The sequence below is a fragment of the Pyxicephalus adspersus genome, chromosome 11, assembly GCF_032062135.1.
Source record: "Pyxicephalus adspersus chromosome 11, UCB_Pads_2.0, whole genome shotgun sequence".
Taxonomy (NCBI): domain Eukaryota; kingdom Metazoa; phylum Chordata; class Amphibia; order Anura; family Pyxicephalidae; genus Pyxicephalus; species Pyxicephalus adspersus.
Genome location: NC_092868.1, coordinates 7,384,898 through 7,396,697, shown reverse-complemented (window position 1 = coordinate 7,396,697; position 11,800 = coordinate 7,384,898).

The following is an 11,800-nucleotide window of genomic DNA, read 5'->3' as shown; positions in this document are numbered from 1 at the left end:
AAACTCCTGTATCCAATCCAATACAAAATGAGAGTTTGAATTTACCAATTACATACTTTGTATTTATTTTGAATTATTTTGTATTGGATTGGATATAGGAGTTTGTATTCAATCCAATACAAAATGTGTTTGAAGGAGTTTCAATTTGAATTTCCCGCACACGCGCCAACGTCATCGCCGAGGGACACGCACACGCTACGGACGGAGAAGAAGAAGTCGGCCGGCTTCTTCTTCTCCGCCGGCCGGTTTCTTCTTCTCGGAGAAGGCACCCGACACTGGAGATCAATGCTGGAGGACGACGCTGGATGATCGCAGCGGGACCAGGTAAGTGATCGATAAACCAGAACTTTTCTCACTGTATTTTCATACAGTGAGAAAAGTTCAGGTTTATCGATAATTGTAATTTTTTTTAACCCGAACCAAGGTCCGGTTTAGCGCTAGGGTGGTTAATCCAAACACAATGATGATCATTATGGCCAAACAGATTGTAAACTCCATGGGGCAAGGTCCTCTCCTTCTCCTGTGTCTGTATCTGTCTGTCATTTCCAACCCCTATTTAATGTGCAGTGTTGTGTAATATGTTGAGGCTTTATAAATCATGTTAATAATAATAATAATAATCATAATAATAATATTATGTGTCCTGTACACCCAGAGAACCCCAAGAACACGATGCTTCCAGACCCTTGTGTGGTGGTTGGGTTAGTGTTTCCCCGTTTAAAGCCTTACCTTTTCAATCTAAATACAATGATGTTCATTATGGCCAAACAGTTGGATTTTTGATTAATCAGAGAAGTGAATATTTCTCCAACATGCAAGATATGTGATCCCCCTAGATTGTAAGTTCCTTGTGGCAGGGTCCTCTTCTCCTCCTGTGTCACTGTCTGTATCTGTCATTTGCAAACTCTATTTATTGTACAGGGCTGCGTAATATGTTGGAGCTATATAAATGCTGTTTGTTATTATTATTAATAATAATAATAATAATAATGAAAATAATGACAATATTAAGTGTCTCGTACACATTACAATCTGTTTTTTATGATAAATTTTGAGCAGTGGCTCTTTATTTTCATGTGCCTATATCATGCGGATGTAAGACTTATTCCACTTATATCACTCGATATAAACAGTTTTCTACCGGTTCCCTCTAACATCTCCACAATGTCCTTTGCTGTTGTTTGGGAATTTATTTTCACATTTGTGCCAATGTACATTATTTTATTTAGACAAAATGGATTGCTTTTATTAGTTGTATGCACTAGAGGCAAGTGGAAAAGTGCCTGCTATGTAAATATATGAAAATACATTTCTGTTATATTTTACACTGATTACTGATTTCATATAGGGCTGATGTATTCTGATTTACACTTGATAAAGAATATTTATTTTTTTACATATTCATATCAGTCTGTGTGAAGCTCAATATTAATCACTCAATAATGCTTCTTTCTTGCTTTTATTGTTTTCAGGAAATACACAAGGACACAAGAAAATTCCAAACTCAAAAAAAATGTAATCTATTTCATGTTAGTTCTTGTGATTTGTTACATGTTACCACAGATGTCATGCTAATACACCTGCAACTTCTAAAGACTAGTAAACTTCAATATTTTATTCTTCTTGGCATTGAGTATAGATTCACTGTAATGCAGAAAGAGTATTTAGCAGGAAATTAAGCCAGCATTCCAGTAGTGTATAGCAAATGTAAAATCCCTAATTGTTTTATATGTTTGCTTTAATACTAATACTTTAATACTAATAATCATCTAGCATTATTGAATATGTAAGCAAAGCATCAGTTCTATCATCTCAGCAGTAAATGGGTTGTCATTACTTATTTGAATTTGAGCTTGAAAGTTCAGTTATCTGGCTTTTCTTTCTGCAGCGGAGGAGAATCTGTAGGAAGGTAGCAAACATTGTCTTCTTCATTAATTACTTTTAACCAAGCCGATTCGGTGTAGTCATATTTGCAAGCCAGTGCACTACCACATCCTTGCCCTGAGATGTTGTATTTAGCTCCATCTGTGAAAACAAAAGAGTTCACATTATCTGAACCACAATTATAATTTATTGGACATCCAATACCCGAATGAGAGGAAAAGTGCAGTCTAAACACATGCCCCTTCATGAAAAAAGGCAAAAAAGACCATTTATCTTTACATTTTTTTCAGTTTTGCAGCAAGGAGATATTTTAAAATGCAATCAGCCTTACTTTTAAGTATATCTAAACATTGGCAAAAAAATGCTTTGTATTAAAATTTCCTAGTCGCTCAAAGTGGGAGTAATTAAACGGAAGTCTCAAATTAATCAATGTCAATGCTTGACCAGACACCAGCCATTTAATATAGTGTCATTTTATTCTCTGTAGACAAACCTCCCTTCCTAGCACTTGGTTACCCTTGAGACTTTGGTACACAAAGGATGGTATCTGGGGAAATATGAACTGATGGTTTACCATAAACCTGCAGGGTAGAAGAAAATCAAGGAAAACCAGAAATGTCAAGCAGTAATGCTGAACAAGTACAGATCAAGGGTTGTGTAAGGCTCTGGTTCAGGAACAATACTTGCCAGACACGAATCCCCCAAACTAAGGCTGCTGCTATTTCTATAGTTTCCTTGCTGCTGCAAGTGACAATACTGAACAAAGTAAGATGTATGGGATACGGTGGTAGCACACAGCATGGAATTGCTAGCCAAGGACATGAATACAGGAATCATACAACCAGTCTTGGTATCCAGGGACAGAGAGAGGTCAGGATCAGGTCAGGCAAATGGTTGGTCCAGCCATCAACAAATAAGAGGTCAGATGGAACAAAGTAGGCAATTAGGAATGAAATAAATATATGTATCCTATGAAGCTAAGAAATTAATACTATTACTAGGAAGGTCGACAAAGGGCAGGACCAGTCTAACAATCGGTACATGCTGCACTGATACTGCCCTCTGTAAGCTAGAAAACAACTCTACCCTATTAAAAATAAGATCCATTATAAGAAAGCACACATTGTAAATAAAAATTTGGCTAACATCAGCATTGTCCATGAAGCCCTGCAATCAGGTAATGTCCTCTATCTTAGGTGTTTGGTGCTATTAGATGTCAAGGTAATTCAGAGGACTATGGCGGAAATGGCATAACTTTTTTTTACCTCCTAGTGGATATTTCTGCGAACGTTTATCAGACAAAATGCAGAATTATCTGCTAAATAAGAAACTATAACTTGCACTGAGTTTTTAACAAGCAGTTTGTGGGCTAAATTCTAGTGATGACTCTTTATGGTAAGAGTGAAAGATTTCCTATAGTGAGTACATGAAAATGAGTGCACCCTGAGAAAACCAAGATTTATCTAAGAACAAAACTTGCTGGCCTTGCATTAGGTGCAGCATAACAGTTAAAAAAAGTAAAATCTCATCATCATTAAAAAAAATGAAAACTTACCAGGTCGAATTAGAGTTCCCCTCCATTTTAAACACAGGTCATCCTTTCCCCAGCAGACTGTTGATCTATTTGCAGTACACCAATCCAAAGTGTCATATGCATGGCAAGATGGGCATAAAACACCATTGCTGGATTTTTGAATTTCAGGCACTATATACAAGAAATATTAAGCATGTTATTATTGCCAACGTTCGTGAAACAAGCAAAACCATTAACCACCCGACCGATAAGCCCGACCTTGGTATGGGCTAAAAAAAGTTACTATTTTCGATAACCCCGAACTTTTCTCCCTATGGTTTTAATATAGGGAGAAAAGTTAGGGTTATCGAAAATAACTTTTTTTAGCCCGTACCAAGGTCGGGCTTATTCTGTTCCGCCGGCTGGCATCTTCTGTTCCGCCGGCGGGCGGAGAACAAGAAGCCGGCCGGCTTCTTACCTGGTCCCGCTGATCGTCCCCGCTGATTGTCCCCGCTGATCGTCCCGCGTCGTTCTCCTTCCAGCGTCGGGTGCCTTCTAAAACAAGAAGCCGGCCAGCAGAGAAAAAAAAAGCCGGCCGGCTTCTGTCTGCGTGCGTGATGACGTCGGCGCGTGTGCGGGAAATTCAAATTGAAACTCATTCATTCATTTTGTATTGGATTGAATACAAACTCCTGTATCCAATCCAATACAAAATAATTAAAAATAAATACAAAGTATGTAATTGGTAAATTCAAACTCTCATTTTGTATTGGATTGGATACAGGAGTTTGTATTCAATCCAATACATAATGAAAGTTTGAATTTTGTTCTCATTTTGTATTGGATTGAATACAAAGTCCTGTATCCAATCCAATACAAAATAATATAAAATATATTTATGTGGTTTTGTCTATAGGTATGTGACGGACACTAGGGAGGTGTTTTAGAAAAATATATTACTATACAGTATACCGAATTATCGCATTTTTAGTATTTTTCATTTATTTATGTATTCTTGTTTAAGCTGATTTTTGTGTTTTTCCTTTAATTTTATTAAAAGTAATTTTTTTTTTTACATGATTGTGTGTTTCAAACATTTTTTATATTCATGATATCTACTAGAACCCTGTTCGGACATATTTCTGTAAGTTACAGGTCTACAATTTAAAAAAAAAATTAATGAAAACCTGTAATGCTTTTGGAACAGAAATTTAGACCTCAGCTTAACGCCCAGGTGGTTAATAAATAAAACATCTAAACATTTAGGTCTTTATCATTGTTTTCCCCCCAAGTTTCTTTAATTTTTCCTGAATATTTAAACCATTTTCAAATTAAATCTTAAATGAAAAATGTGTGAGTCTTGAATGAATACATTAATAAATGGACCCTTTACTAAATGATAAAAATATTCTTAAGTCTACATTTATATGCAGTGAATGGCGCAATCCCTGTGTGCAAAACTGAATTACCCAAAAAGACTAATCAAAATTCATCTGATCTTCATAAAGCTGAATTGTTTTCTTTTAACTCCCACAGTTTTGCATTTGGGAACTACAATGGTATACAATGTTCTTTTAAATCTTTATAAATATACTAAAATTATTATAGGTTCTCATTTATCTAGATCATTTTGTATGAGAAGAAAGGGACATTCAGTTGGATTTGGTCTGTACATTGCGACTAACTACTAGCAGCAAGACCAGTTTGTAATTTACAGGCACTTTCTTCTTGGAAGGGTCTCCAACAGATTTTACATAACACCTATGGCATTTTTTTTGTCTCTTTAGCCAAAATAGTAGTTTTAAAGTCAAAGGCCAATGTTGGATGATAAGAACTGGTTTTGCAGTTCAGTTAACCCCACAAAAGTCAGGCTTGGAGTGAGGGAGAAAAGGAGCATAGAAAAAGGCTGGCATGACTGTGCCGACAGGGAGCAAAACTAGAAAAAGGTTAATGTTTAGTTTCAGTTTCAGTTTCGCAATTTAAAAAAGCTTGGGTTAAGGAGGGGGTGAAGTAAAGGAGGGGTCAAAAGTCAGAAATAGGAAGTGGGATGCTATTCGTTTAAAGAGGATGAGGAGAAAGTTACCCACCCACCATTTTTTTAGGGATTTTTTTGGTTATGTTTAAAGTTTTTAGGATGGTGAGCGCAGAGGCGGATGTCCTTGGGGGTTACTGATCATTTGGTGCAATATTACAGTTAATGGGGGACCCATCTTTGGTGTAGAATATTCATGGTTTTGGTGAAATTCTGGTTCTTTACGGTTTGGTGGTGGTCTGTGGTAAAAGAAAAGTTATGTCGTTCCCAAGCTGGGTTGTTTGGAGGCTGGGAGCAATTTTATATATATACCGGTATTCCAGTAAAGAAGACCACCTGTGTAATTGGGGTGCCTACAAGGACCAGCAACCAGTAAGGGTTAAATGGTTAACTGTTATAATAATGTTTAAGGTAAAATGTTAATTTATGATTTCTGTTATTTATTTTAAGCTATGTTTTCTTTTGACATTTACTAAGTGTTCTATACTGTATTTGGTATAGTATTTAAATTGTTGTAATAAAAGGCCTTTGGTCAGGCATGTATAATATGATTGAGCTCTAGGCTCCGTGCAGGACACTCATATTCCTCCACTACAAACTTATCAAACTGGAAGAAGGATCTTTACCAAATATTTAATCACCATATACTATACCAATTTATTTGTATACTTACTTTCATAATTGCCAGAATTACACCGATCTCCGTTACAGCATTTCAAAAAAAGCCTAATCATCAGGTTTGTGTCTGCATATGCATAAATATACTTATCACAAGGCAGGTTCATTGCGCAGCGCTTTTTCATTGAATAGTTCACTTCACCTGCCAAAAAATGGTAATTAATGAATAAAAAAAAATAAAACTAAGATTTTTTATAAACAAACTATTGGCTTGTATGGATGGCATCAGTTTAAAATCATTTTGCGATACCTGTAAGCTCAGTCAGCGTTTGTTGACAGGTGCATTTGACCTGCAGTGGACCAACTTCAAGTGGGTTTTACATTCTCATAGATTTACCTGAGAAACTAAAACTTTGGAATTTTACATGGGAAACTATCAAGTGTTAAATAATTATAACTAAATAAAAAAAAGTCATCCCCGCCATCCCATACACACATAGGAATGTGAATGCACACATAAGGTCTGCATGGTGTATATAGACACAAATTGAGCATTATCTATTGCTATTGCTATGGATGCTGAAGTAAGAAAAATAATTATTTTGCCTATTAACTGATTAGCTGTAAAGGTATTTAAAGTAATAGGAAAGAACTACAGTGGGTAGTTTCACTGTTTTGAGGACACACAGTTTTATATCCTGACCAGTATTATATCTTTTTCATACATATATATACTGTATATTTAAAACAGTACCTTTTATTTGTGCACTGGTACATTTTGGGATTATATTTTGTGGCTGTGTGCACTATAATTATCTTTATTATTTACTGAACACATACATTCAATAAACAGTTGGACAAATATCATCCAACATAAAATATTGCAACTATCAACTTTTTTTCTATTCTGCTTTTGGAAAAATAAAAGATCATCTGCTGGAGATTTTCAATTAATTTTAATGACAAATATGCAGATTTTAAAAATTGTTTTGACATTAAAAAGTTTAAAATGAAAAAACTGGCAGCAAAAGTGAAAAAATCTCTAAATTACATTGAGATAGAAAAGTTGTGACTTACCACGGGCGTTAAATTCCTCAGAGATGGTCATACAAGAGTTGTTTTGTGGACATTGTATTTCCTTGTGTTCACAAGTCTTGGAATTTGTACCAGTACACTCATAGCATGTTGTGTTTTCAGCTGGCACTGCAATATATATAAAATATTAATCATGGTATTTAATTTCAGTCAGGTAAATCATTTTAGTTGGTGGCCATACTCAATTAAAATTTTTTGGCATTTTTCAATGTCATTCTTTAGTTTACCTTTAAAAAAATTAGATTAAAATGATTGCCCACTGCTAAAAGTACAAACAATGGGCAAATTGAGTATCAGAACTTCCCAGTAAAGCAGTGGAAGAAGGTGGCCTGGTCTAATGAATTGTGTGTGTATGTCTCCTAATACTTACCTATTGATTGCATAAATAAAAAAAGAAGAACGTTTCTGAAGATTGCTGACTTCATGCTTCGCTGTGTCTCAATTTCTTAGCGGTGTTGAATTTCCAATATAAATTAATAATTCTTTTCAGCTGCTATTTATATGGTGGCCTATGCTTCGAGGATATTGTTACAGCACAACGTTAATTATAATGTGCAATACAAAATATTTACCTGTAAACAGTAAGTATCAGCCAGGTAATAAATTCATGTAAAGGTTGTATTGACAGAGAATTGGTAATGCTCAAAATGAATTGTTCTAAAATTGGCTAACACCAAAGTTTGAAGGAAAATTGACTGCACCCACTTTTTTTTGTTTAATCCGCCCTGAATCTAAATTGTTTAATATGCCCTGAATTTAAAACATGTGCTTCTCCTCAAACAGGCAGTCATGGTAGTCGTCTGAGTGAGCAAAAACATATTTTAATGTCACAAATATTAAATATAATTTAACAATGCAGCACATGTGCGACAATGTTTGTGGTTTGTGAACTGTTTACCCCTGCCCGGGCACATAGACCCCCTAGAAGGATCGTAATTCCAGGGACTTCACAGAAATGACAATAGGGTAATAAATACCAATACAGGGTTTGGTCAGGAAAGGGCTGTAATAATAGATAGACCACAGGACAGATGGAGTATGTGACAACCCCCTTGCTGATCTTTGCAGAATTCCCAATATCTTTAGAACTCAGCCCATGGGTTTTCAACATATCACATCCAGTAGCCAATCCTAACTCTCCCATGATCCCTAATAGGGATTTACTGTATAAGACCTGGAGCTGGGAGAATGGTAGGGAGCCAAAAGCCAGCCAGTAACCAGAAGCCAGCAGCAGAAGGAAGCCAGATAGTGCCAGAGGAAGCCTTTGAGTATGAGTCATTTAGTAAGAGAAAAATAGCCATGCAAGAAGTATGGAAGCATGGAGAAGTTAGCAAGACACAGTTCTTAGGGAATCAGGTCCCTGGGGTACCCATCTACATGTTAGCAGTAGCTATTCCTGAATGCATTCCTGCAGTGTCTTATGTATGTCTATGTTATTGTTATGATGGGTTTGTTGTTTGTATTTTCTGTATTATGTACCAACCAGTATTCAGTGTTTACTGCATGTAGAAAACAATAAAGAGACAGATACAAGACCAGCCAATCTGCATAAGGAGAAAAAGAGGCAATGATTTGTTTTTTTTTTCAGAGGAAAACACCTACACAAGACAATGGTTCATGGTGGATTATTGCACAAATCTAGGAGAAATACTGTTTTATGAAATTAGTCTCACCAGGTTTAACCAGATCACCAATGAGAGCAGTTCAGTATGCAAATCTGAACCCAGATACTAAATCTGGGGTGAATATTGTAAATGTAGCAATAATGTATACAGATGATTTAAGTATTTAGGAAGAAGTGTTGATTTAAGAAGAAGTATTATACTTTTAAATGTTCCTAAAAAATGTATACCTAAAACTTTGGCCACACGATTCTGTACTACTCCAATGCCTTGACCTTGTTGTCCTTAAGCCTTTTTGCCATGGAGGGAGCATGGTGGCTAGTGTTGATGTTCGAATTCGGGTTGTTCCTATATTCGACCCGAATATGGCTTTTTGAATTCGGGTAGACCCGAACCGAGTTTTGCTGCATTCGACAGCAAAAATTCGGGAGGAATAAAAAAATTTTTTTTTTTTTTATAAATTATTAATTTTTTTAATTTTTTACAGGTTATCTGACAATGAGATTATGAATCATAATGTCATTGTGGGATTCCTGGACCGTGGGAACTGTGGTCACAGCTAATTGAAAGCAGGCGCCTTCAATTAGCTGTAACCGCAGGCAATACGAGGGCAATAGAGATAGAATGGAAATACTATCTCCATTTATTACCTCTACTGCTCTGTGATTGGCTGAGGAAAGGGGAACCCTGATGATGCTTGAGCTGTCATCAGGATTTCCTATTTCTCAGCCAATCACAGAGCACTAGGGATGAATGGGCACTAGTCTCCCCATTCATCTCTAGTGCTGAATGGCTGAGAGATATAAAACCTCAGCCAGAGCACTAGGGGTGAATGGAGAGGCTTGTCCTTATTTAACCCCTAGTGCCCTGCAATCCCTCACTGTCAGGAGCATTTCCAGGTTCATTGCAATCCTGGAAATCCTCCTGTCATTGGGATAACCTATAAAAAAAAAAAGAGGTTAAATTACACAAACACACACATTAATAAAATAATTTTAAATTAAAGCCTTGTCCTATTTTTTACTTATATTTTAACCCTTTCAGGGAATGAGTAAGGGGATTTATGTACCCCTGTACTCATTCACCAGGGTGGGGCGGTGGAGATCTGGGAGTCTCCTTATTATAGGGGGCTTCCAGATTCCAAAGTCCTGCTAAAAAAGTTTTATAAAAGCCCCATTGTTTTCAATAAATGCTTTCATAAAAGCTTAAAAACGCTTGAAAAAGCCTCCATTGAGTTCAATGGAAGCGTTTTCCTGCATTTATCCAGTGTTTTATTTTTTTAAATGTTGCAAGCAACGTTTAAGATAACGCTCAAAAATGTGCCTGAAGAAAACGTCCTGGTGTAGATTAGCCCATGGGAATGCAGTCCGTGTAGACTAAAGCTGCATACACACGTCCAATAATTATCGTTAGAAATGACTAATAAACAACCGATTGGCCAAAAAAAAAGGGACCAGGGACGCCGACGAACGAGGATTGTCGCTGGAAATGAACGACCGCCACGGTTGATCTGATTGGCCCACGATCTTTCACTATCTATCGTGTGTACGTTCGTTCAGTGATTGTGCATGTTTCTGCGGTACACTTTCTCCTTTACATGTCCCTCCCTGCATCGTTCAAACGATTGTATATAGCGTGTGGACACTGTTGGTGGATTATATATGAATGATCATATTGTTACAGCATGTACAGAATTGTGCACAATATGATTGTTCAAGTATAATCGTGCATAATCGTTGATCGGTCATAATCGTTCATTTTTTAACAATAATTATTGGAAGTGTGTACCTAGCTTTAGACTAAAATTAATGTGACAGGTGCACTTTAATCTTCATGTGAAGCACAGGGGTATGGAATAGTGTTATGTATCTTTTTACAATGTATCTTTTTATGTATCCTTTTATAATGTATCTTTTTACAATGTATCTTTTTATGTATCCTTTTATAATGTATCTTTTTACATCTGTTTGGAGGCTGTAGAAGCTCTACACAGTGCTGAAAGAAACCCGAATTTTTCCTCCTATTGACTTTAATGGTGTTCGAATTCGATGTTCGACCACCCGAATTTTTTTGCTATATTCGGCCGAATAGCTGCCGAATCGAATAGTGAGCTATTCGACCAACACTAATGGTGGCTAATTGGTTAATTGTCTTCCTCCCAAAAATTGACCTTAGTCGTTAGTAATGGCACATGGCTATGGTAAGGATATTGGATTATAAGCCCCATTGAGGGACAGTTACTGACATGACTATGGACTTGGTGACATGCAGTGTAATATGTTGGCACAATGTAAATACAAATTATTATTATTAACCACCTGAGCGATAAGCCCGACCTTGGTACGGGCTTCAAAAAGTTACAATTATCGATAAACCAGAACTTTTCTGACTGTATTTTCATACAGTCAGAAAAGTTCAGGTTTATCAATCACTTACCTGGTCCCGCTGCGATCGTCCATCGGTTGTGTTCCAGCGACGTCCTCCAGCGTTGGGTGTCCTCTCCGGGAAGAAGAAGCCGCCGGCCAGTTTCTTCTTCTGAACTAAGCCGGCTGGCTTCTTCTCCCTCCGTGCGATGATCCAGCGTCGATAGCAAAAAAAAATACTCACCTTCTCCTCGCAGCTCCTCCGGACACGTCTTCTCTCTTCTCTTTTCATCCGGCGTACGCAGTGACGATCACCGGGGTTTCCCGGTGACGTCGCTGCATGCGTCGGTGCGGGTGGAGGCAGGGCGGGAAATTCAAAATTTTGTATTGAGTTTGCATTGAACTCAATACAAAAAAGCTGTATTGAGTCCAATACAAAGAAATCCTTATATAATATATATATATATATATATATATATATATATATTTCAAACATTTTTTATATTCATGATATCTACTAGAACCCTGTTCGGACATATTTCTGTAAGTTACAGGTCTACAATTTAATAAAAAAAAATTCATTTAAACCTGTAACGCTTTTGGAACAGAAATCTAGACCTCAGTGTAACGCCCAGGTGGTTAATAAATATAATAATAATAATAATATCAATTT